Consider the following 10,053-nt stretch of genomic DNA (forward strand, 5'->3'; position numbering starts at 1 on the left):
TGTGGTCTTGGTCTTGGCGTCGTTCTGCTCCTCCTAAGCTTCGGCCTTACCTTGGCTCACCTCCCTTGCCTTGCTCAGTGTGGTGGTGCCCGTGGCTCAGACTGCCCGTGCACAGTTATAGGGGTACAAAAAGCGTACCCCTCTTTTTGTACACTGACAAGAAGATATCCATATCCGTATTGCCTAGCTTGCCTTCCACGCCAAGCAGAGTCCCATCCGGACACGAGACGAAGTCTTCAATCTTGTATCTTCATATTCTAACAGTCCGGCCAAAGGATATAGTCCGGCTGTCCGGAGACCCCCTAATCCAGGACTCCCTCAGTAGCCCCTGAACCAGGCTTCAATGACGATGAGTCCGGCCTGTAGTATTGTCTTCGTTATTGCAAGGCGGGTTCCTTCTCCGAATACACCACGAAAGAATTTTAATACAAGGATAGTGTCCGACCCTGCAAAATAAGTTCCACATACCACCGTAGAGAGAATAATCTTTTCGCAAATCTAATATGCTGACTTGTTTTGGCAGCACGACATTATGTCATGGCCCGATGATTATTCGAACCGTTTCCTTTAGCTAGCCCCGCACATAACGTGGGGCAGTTTTTTGACACGTCTTGTCAAAGCAGAGATCGTGTCCCCTTATTACGGGATTCTCATCAATACGGGCGTGGGTAACCCAACCGCGCCATCGATTACGGTGCTTGGGGGATAAGCGAGTTTTACCAGGCTAGTGGGGGCGCATAGTTTCGTCCGCCCATATAAAGGGATAAGGATTCACCTTTTCATTGACGCCTTCTTCCTCCTTTGCTCATCCATTTTCGCACACTCGAGCTCTAGCGCCCAATTCTGCACTTCCCACCTCAACCTCCCCCCACCATGTCCGGAGCGGGAGGCAGGTGGATGGTCTCCTCCGTCATAGAGGGAGACATCAATAAGCTGAGGAGAGCCGGATACCTGCCCGACGACATCGCGCACCGGCTCCTAGATGAGGGGCAGCTCATCCCCACCCCCGGGCCCCATGAGAGGGTAGTGTTCTGTCACATCCCTAGTTCTGGTATGACCTAGACTAGCTAGTCATTTGTGCATCATGCTTAAATTCCATTTAAAATTGAAATGGGCATTTGTGAAACCCTCAGAATCATTCTGGAAATGACCCAAATAAAAAAATTGCTCTAAAAGGGTCCAAGAAAATGCTCATGTTGCTCTCTGAAAATCTTGGACAGAGATAAAACTCAAACCAACATTTTCAGGAGCTCATAAGTATTTATTTTGGACTTCTGGAATTAATTCAATAATTATTTGCATTGGATTTATATTTGATATATTTCAAATATGATCCAATAACTCTGAAACTTTGCAAGTGGCCTTGAATACTTTTAAACAGGCCACATAATAATTTTCAGAAGTTTATGAAATGATCTGGTATAAGAATCAAATCAAAACAAATTAAACAAATAGAAAAGAGAAATAAGAGAGAAGGAGAGAAGTACCTGGGCCTTACATGCAGCCCAACTAGGCAAAGCTGGCACGGCCCACTGGCAGTCCCAGTCACCACCAACCTCTCGCCAGAAGGACGAGAGGCGTGTGCCCGTGGCGCGCACGCACGCGCACCGCCACCTCTTGCCTGCCTGATGCCACCCCGACGCCACTACGAACGCCACGACACCCCTTGGAGGCGCCTCTCTCCTCTCCCTCACCCGCTGCTCTCTCTCCCCTCCCCTGTCTCGCTCTCTTCCCCATGCCCGAACGCCGCCGTCGCCACCGCTCGCCATAGCCGTGTCCACCGTGTTCCCCTCGCCTCGCTGTTGTGTCCTAGAGCTCCGCCCTGTCGCCTTCTCCGTCTTCGTCAAGCCAAGAAACCGGGGACGCCCCGTGGAGCCGTCCCTGCCGTCTTCTTCATCTCCGGCCAGGGTGGATCCCCATCGCCGCCCCGCCGTCTCCAGTGCATCCCCGAGCTCGCTGTCAAGCCCAGCAAGACCGCTGTGAGCTGCTTCTCCTCCTTCCCCTCTCCGTTTGCTCGCTTGCATGCCATAGCCGCAGCCTCGCCGATGGCCGTGACCGTCGCCGCCCGAGCTCGTCGCCAACGCAGCTCCGGTGACCAAATGGTCGCCCCGGCGAGTCCAAACCTCTCCCCGCACCCCGTAGAGCCTCGCTAGTGCATCCGCTCGCCCGCTAGCACGCCGCAGCAGCAAGACCACCGACGACCGAACTCCGGCAGCTGCAAAAGAGCTCGCCGCCGTCGGCTGAGGCCACCCCAGCTCCTCCCGTTTGCTCCATTAGATGCACCGCATCGCCAGCTAGCCGTAGCAGCAAACCACGAGTAAAACCGTGCCCTCTGGGCGTTTTCCGAGCCGCGCCGCCGTCTCGGGCCTCGCCGTCGTCAAGCCGCCGGCGGGCTTTGACCCCGCTGACAAGAGGTTTGACCTCTCCTTGGGTCCCCGACATGTGGGGCCCGGCCCTGTTAAATTTTAGTTAGGATTAGTTTAACAACTAATTAAACCCTGTTTAACTAATTGGGTCACTGACGCGTGGGCCCAACCCCATTAACTAAACCAGTTTAGGTTTATTTTAAATTAGGATTAGCCACAGACACTGACGTGTGGACCCCACATGTCAGGTTTGACCTGGTCAGCCGCCTTTGACCTGCTGACGTAAGCTTGATGCTGTGCTGACGCAATATATCATTTTCTGGATTTAAAATAAATCAGGAAATTCCAGAAAATGATATAAACTTCAAAAATTCATAGAAATTCAACCATAACTCAGATTTAAATAATTTATATATGAAAAATTATCAGAAAAATTCAATCTATCGATTTGTACCATTTTCATGTATGAGAAACCAACCTATACATTCTGTATATATGAAAACACACTTATGGCATATTTAAGAGCTTAATTTGGAGTTGTATTTGAATCTTGGTTCAAATGGATTTCATCCAAATAAAAGCTAGTTGCATTAGCTCAATCAGCATCACATATTCATGCCATGATCATGCATCATATTGTTGCATATGGTTGTGTATTGATTACCGACACCGTTCCTTCTCGATAGGTCCTGCTCCGTAGACCCTTCTAGAGTACCTGTCTGAGGAGCAGTGCCTTCCTTGTTGATCTACCAGGCAAGCAAACCCCCTTCTTCATTCCGATACAATCCTATTCTCTCACTCCTGCTCTCATTTATTGCATTAGGACAACAACGATTCAACTGCTTCCTTATGCTGCGGTAGTTGAACCCATTCCTCTGCATGACCTGTCATTGCCACAGTAAATAGCTAAAACCCACTAGCATGTGTAGGAGTTGATTGAGCCATGTTGTGTTCTTGCCATGCCATGCCTGCTATTGCTTAGAGTTGTGTCAGGTCTGATTCATCGGGAATGAATTGGAGTGGTACGATATGTTCTGGTGTTGAGAATTAAGCGTGCGAACACAATTTGGTAAAGGTAGTGGTGAGAGGCCATGTAGGAGTACATGGTGGGTTGTCTCACTGGAACCGTCCTTAAGCACTGAGTTCCGTGTATGTTGTCCAATGACTAGCTACTACCACACATTGGAATGCTTAAGTGTCCCTCTCGACTTATTAGCCAACTTGATCTCTGTCCAGGAGTTGCAAATAGTTTCTGGTGTTTGTAGGTAGTGTTAGTAGTCTACCAAGTGGCACCCGGCCAGGTGGGCTTGGGACAGACTAGGCACAGTGGCACAGTGTACCAAGTGGCACCCAGATGATGGGCTTGGGAACCCTGCTCACATCGTTTGGGGCCGTGAGCGACACCCCGACCGGATCTCCTTGCAGATGGAACCCGAATAGGCGATAAACCTGGATGAGAGACTTGTGTGGTTAGTCAGGTCGTGGCCGACACCCTCGCCAGGTTTCCGCTTGAAGGTTGCCGAGGTACATGATGTGTACATGGTGATAAGTGGTGAGAGCGTGTGTGAAGAAGTACACCCCTGCAGGGTTATCATGATCTATTCGAATAGCCGTGTGCTCGGTTATGGACTTCTTGGATGCTTACGTGGTACATAGACAACTTAAAGTGGATACTCTAAAATGCTCAAGACAAGTGTGAGTGCTATGGATGGCCTTCTCATCAGGAGACGAGGATGAATCCATAGTAGTGTATTGATGTGGTGCTTAGTGGACTCGTGTGCGCTGCCTCACCTCAAAGAAGTTTCTCGTTGTCGTAGAACAGGATAGCCACTGAGTCAAACCTGGCTTGCTGCAACTAAACCCCACATTACCTTCTTGATACAAATGCATGCATGATAGGATCTGATGTAAGTCTTGCTGACTACCTTTGTACTCACGTTTGTTTTATTTATGTTTTGCAGGTGAGACATCTGTCTCAGTAGTAGTACCGCTTGGACTTCGACGAGTAGCTTGTTACCTCAGCTACGATCTTGTGCCCTTTGGAGGGACTTGTAGATAGTCAGGCCTCTTAGCCTTTTTCTTTTGTAGTTGTCTGTACTCAGACATGTAATGCTTCTGTTGCTTGTATGCTCTGAATAATGGGTCATGTGACCCCTGTTTGTATTTAATGCTATGTGGGTCTTCTAGGCCTTTATCTATATGAGTTGTGTTATGTTGTGATGCCATGTTGTACAGCACATACTTGCATGCACTAGTAGAAAAAGGGTCAATCGTGAAGCACATTAGTGCCGGTTTGTATTTGAGCCGGCACTAATGTATACATTAGTGCCGGTTCCAATGGCTAGCCGGGCCGCTTTCATTAGTACCGGTTCGTGACGAACCTTTAGCACCGGTTCGTGCCACGAACCGGTACTAATGAGAGTGGTGGCAGGATGTTGTCAGAGTGGGGCCCCTCCAGCACCTTTATTACCGGTTCGTGCCACGAACCGGTACTAAAGATCGTCCCATATAAACCCTTCGTCCACCAGCACTCTGTTCTTCCCCCTTTCCCCTCTCCGGCCCTCTCCTCTGTTCTTCCCTTCTTCCTCTCGAGTTCATCACAAAATTTGCCCAAAATTTGTCAAGATTTGAAGGCCCTCATCCATTCAAATGATCACAAAGGTTAGCAACGTTGTCGTTTCATCTCTCATTGCTAGATTAGCTCTTGCATTGGTTTATATAGTGATTAATTTGTGAGTTTAGTAATTTGGGAGGATATATATATATATATGTGCTAGTATTTGATTTATATGCAATTTGAGGTCAAAAATAACACTTAGTTTGCATATGTAGGTGTGGTTTACTTAGTGCCTTCTAAATCTCCATCGTAGCCACCGTCAATTGCCCGCACCGTCCCGTCGCCGGCACCACCTTGTGGTTAGCCTCTTGTTCATGAAATTTTATATAAAAATTGATGTGTGTGATTTGGATATATAGTTACTCGTATAATTATCTTACACGTACGTTGTTTGTTATGCATATAGTGCCATGGTTTTGATATCCGTCCCCGTCGGCCCTAGTCCTTGTTATGATTCAGATGTGGTATGTATATTCTCTTATAAAACTAGTTGCATTTCGTGTTTATGACAAATTATGCCCATCAAGTTGACATAGAAATTTTTTCTAGGAGGTATCTGAACCTGAAATTCCAACCGACCCTATTGCCGAGAGGTTAAATTTAGTTGAAAGAGAAAACGAGTACTTGAAAGAAAAATTGAAAAGAATTGAGGGGGGAAGATGGAATTGGAGTTGCATGTTGCCGATGTCGTCGATGATCACAAGATCAAGATGGAGAAAATGCGCTTGAAGATTAGAAAGATTAGAAAATATGCCATCGATAGTGAGGCTTGGTATCATTATGCTGTTGGATCCATTGTTACCTTAGTTGCGATCTTGATCGTATTTGTTGTTGCATTTAAATGCTTTAGCTAGAGAGTTATTTGTTTGTTGCATTTAAGTGTTGTATGAACTTTGTGTATGAACTTGTATTAATTTGGTCTATTCGGTGTTGTGTAATGAAGATGAGCCGGCAATGGATGTACGATGACCGATGCTCTCCCCAGTTCGTTGAGGGCGTGCGTACTTTTCTGCTTGCGGCTGAGGCAAACAAGCGGGCGGATGGTTTTATGCCTTGTCCATGTGCTCGCTGTAAGAATGGTCACAATTACTCTACGTCAAGAACCATTCACGTCCACCTGTTTAAGACCGGTTTCATGCCCCATTATAATGTTTGGACCAAGCACGGAGAAAGACGGGTTATGATGGAAGACAATGAAGAAGAAGAGGACGACGACAGCTATCCTGGCCATGGGTTCCCTGAATACGATGATACAACAATGGGGGAAGAAGCTGAGCCGGTAATGCGGGAAGAAGCTGAGCCGGCAATGCGGGAAGAAGCTGAAGAAGAGGCATCAGATGAGCCCGTTGATGATCTAGGTCGGGCCATTGCCGATGCAAAGAGAAACTGCGCAAGTGATTTGGAGAAGAATAAGTTGCAGCGCATGTTAGAGGATCACAAAAAAATTTTGTACCCGAATTGCGTAGGTGACAAGAAAAAGCTGGGCACCACACTATAAGATCTGCCGCGATGACCCTGGTGATGTCGAGGGCCGGTGCCCCAGCAAGAAGATTCCCGCCAAGGTGATGTGGTATGCTCCTATAATACCACGGTTGAAACGTTTGTTCCAAAACAAAGAGCATGCGAAGGCGATGCGATGGCACAGAGAAGACCGTAAGAAAGACGGAAAGTTGAGAGTACCCGCTGACGGGTCGCAGTGGAGAAAAATCGAAAGAAAGTACGAGAAGGAGTTTGCAGATGACGCAAGGAGCGTATGGTTTGGTCTAAGCGCAGATGGCATTAATCCTTTTAGGGAGCAGAGCAGCAACCATAGCACCTGGCCTGTGACTCTATGTTTGTATAACCTTCCTCCTTAGTTGTGCATGAAGCGGAAGTTCATTATGATGCCAGTGCTCATCCAAGGCCCTAAGCAACCCGGCAACGACATTGATGTGTACCTAATTCCATTAGTTGAAGAACTCTTACAACTGTGGAATGGAACAGGTGTACGTGTGTGGGATCAGCACATGGGGGAAGAATTTGACCTAAAGGCGTTGTTGTTCGTGACCATCAATGATTGGCCTGCTCTTAGTAACCTTTCAGGACAGACAGACAAGGGATACCGCGCATGCACGCACTGTTTGGACGATACCGACAATATATATTTGGCTAATCGAAAGAAGAATGTGTACCTGGGACATCGTTTATTTCTTCCGAGCAGGCATCCCGTAAGAAAGAAAGGCAAGCATTTCAAAGGTGAGGCAGATCACCGGACGAAGCCTCGCCACTGTACTGGTGCTGATGTACATGATATGGTCAAGGATTTGAAGGTGGTCTTTGGAAAGGGTCCTGGTGGACAACCTGTTCCGAATGACGCTGACGGACGCGCACCCATGTGGAAGAAGAAATCTATATTTTGGGGGCTTCCCTATTGGAAAGACCTCGAGGTCCGCTCCGCAATCGACGTGATGAACGTGACGAAGAATCTTTGTGTGACCCTGCTTGGCTTCTTGGGCGTGTATGAGAAGACAAAAGATACACCTGAGGCACGGGAGGACCAGCAACGTATGCACGGAAAAGACGGCATACATCAGGGTCATGCAAGCTACGCTCTTACCAAAGAAGAGAAGGAAATCTTCTTTGAATGCCTGCTCAATATTAAGGTACCGTCTGGCTTCTCGTCGAATATAAAGGGAATAATAAACATGGCAAAGAAAAAGTTCCAGAACCTAAAGTCTCATGACTGCCACGTGATTATGACGCAACTGCTTCTGGTTGCATTGAGGGGGCTTCTACCGGAAAACGTTCGATTAGCCATTGTGAAGCTATGTGCATTTCTCAATGCAATCTCTCAGAAGGTAATCGATCCAGAAATCATACCAAGGTTACAGAATGATTTTGTGCAATGTCTTGTCAGTTTTGAGTTGGTGTTCCCACCATCCTTCTTCAACATCATGACGCACGTCCTAGTTCACCTATGCGAAGAGATTAACGTTTTGGGTCCTGTATTTCTACACAATATGTTCCCCTTTGAGAGGTTCATGGGAGTCTTAAAGAAATATGTTCATAACCGTGCTAGGCCAGAAGGAAGCATATCCAAGGGCCGTCAAAATGAGGAGGTCATTGAGTTTTGTATTGACTTTATTCCGGACCTTAAGCCGATTGGTGTTCCTGAATCGCGGCATAAGGGCAGACTGGATGGAAAAGGCACGCTAGGAGGGGAACAAATAATATGTATGGACGGACATTCTCTCACTGAAGCACACTACACAGTTCTACAGAATTCCGCCTTGGTGGCTCCGTATATGGATGAACACCAGAATTTGCTACGCTCCAAACACCCGGAGCGGTCTGATGACTGGATTACACGTGAACAAACCAGGAGTTTCGCCAGCTGGTTGCAAGCACGTACCATGCATGACACCTCTATTGAAGATGACCTGTACTTGCTGTCCTAGTTACCATCTTCGAATATAATGACTTTCAAAGGGTACGAGATAAATGGTAATACATTTTACACGACCGCCCAAGATAAGAAGAGCACCAACCAAAACAGTGGTGTCCGCTTTGATGCAGAAACCAAGACGGGAAAGGAAACATATTATGGTTATATACAGGACATATGGGAACTTGACTATCGACGTGGTTTGAAGGTCCCTTTGTTTCGGTGCAAATGGGTCAATATGACACGAGGCGGGGTAACGAAAGACCCGCAATACGGAATGACAACAGTGGATCTCAACAATCTTGCGTATGCAGACGAACCATTCGTCCTAGCCAATGATGTGGCACAGGTTTTCTATGTGAAGGACATGTCTACCAAGCCAAGAAAAAGAAAAGATAAGGAAGCGAATGCATCGTACGATGAGTCAAAGCGGCACATGGTTCTTTCTGAGAAGAGAAACATCGTGGGAGTGGATGACAAGACAGACAAGTCAGAAGATTATGAAAAGTTTGATGAAATTGCTCCATTCACAGTGAATATTGACCTGAGCATCCCGTTAAATGATGAAGATTTTCCATGGCTACGACGCAAAGGGACACACGCGAAGAAAAAGTTTCACAGCCAAAGATCTGGGATGTGATCGGCTTAGCTATCATCACTTTCTTCTGTGTTTCACACCCAGGAGGGAATCTCTGTAATAGTTAGGGTAGCTAGTTATGTGTTTTGGCATTTGAAACGCGAAGAAATTTTATGTGCAAGCAAATTCTTTCATGCATTTATTGATTTTTTCAGCTAAATGACCCTGAAATTGAAAAGCATTTCAAATGAAGTCAGAAAAGGATGAAAGTTGGCATGCTATCATAATTTCACCCACATAGCATGTGCAAAAAAGTAGAGAGGGTTACCGCAAAAACTGGATACACTTCGTGTACAAAATGGACAATCTGTTTCGAAGTATCAGGGTTTTGGACGAAAACTCATCCGTTACAAAGGCATTTCATTTTTAAATAACTTAAGCATTACCAAATTGAATATAATGATAAAACACACTAATATTAAACATAATAAAAAAGAATCACTGAAAAATGTATTTTTAAAGTTAAGTTATTTACAAACTAGTGATTCACACAAATTTCAAATAATTCAATATTTAAACTATTCAAATTTAAAAACTACCGGCACTAACTGAAAGTTTCTAAAAAGTATCAAAAATATTGACAAAGAAACTCTAAATACAGCAAAAAACAACTAAAAATAAATAAAACAAAATAAATAAAACAAAATAAATAAAGCAGAAAAGAAAAAACTAAATGAAAAAATCCCACCTATCGGGCCACAGCGGCCTGCATACGACTAGAAACCCAACCTGTTGTTGGGCCAGGATGCAGGCCCGCAAGCCCAATAGGCCCCACAGGGCAGAGTAGCAGAGGTAGGCCCAGAAGGCCTACTTTAGAGAGGAGCTCGAGACAGCAGCGGCGGCGGGGCTTATAAGCAGGTGTGAGCGCCCTTCGGCTAGCAAGGTGGGACTAAACTTCTGCGCCCCTCGCCTTGCAGCGCACCCCCTTTAGTACCGGGTCGTGGCACCAACCGGTACTAAAGGGGGGGCCTTTAGTACCGGTTGGAGCCAGGAACCGGTACTAAAGGGG

This window comes from Triticum dicoccoides, chromosome 7A (genome assembly GCF_002162155.2).
Source record: "Triticum dicoccoides isolate Atlit2015 ecotype Zavitan chromosome 7A, WEW_v2.0, whole genome shotgun sequence".
Classification (NCBI taxonomy): Eukaryota; Viridiplantae; Streptophyta; class Magnoliopsida; order Poales; family Poaceae; genus Triticum; species Triticum dicoccoides.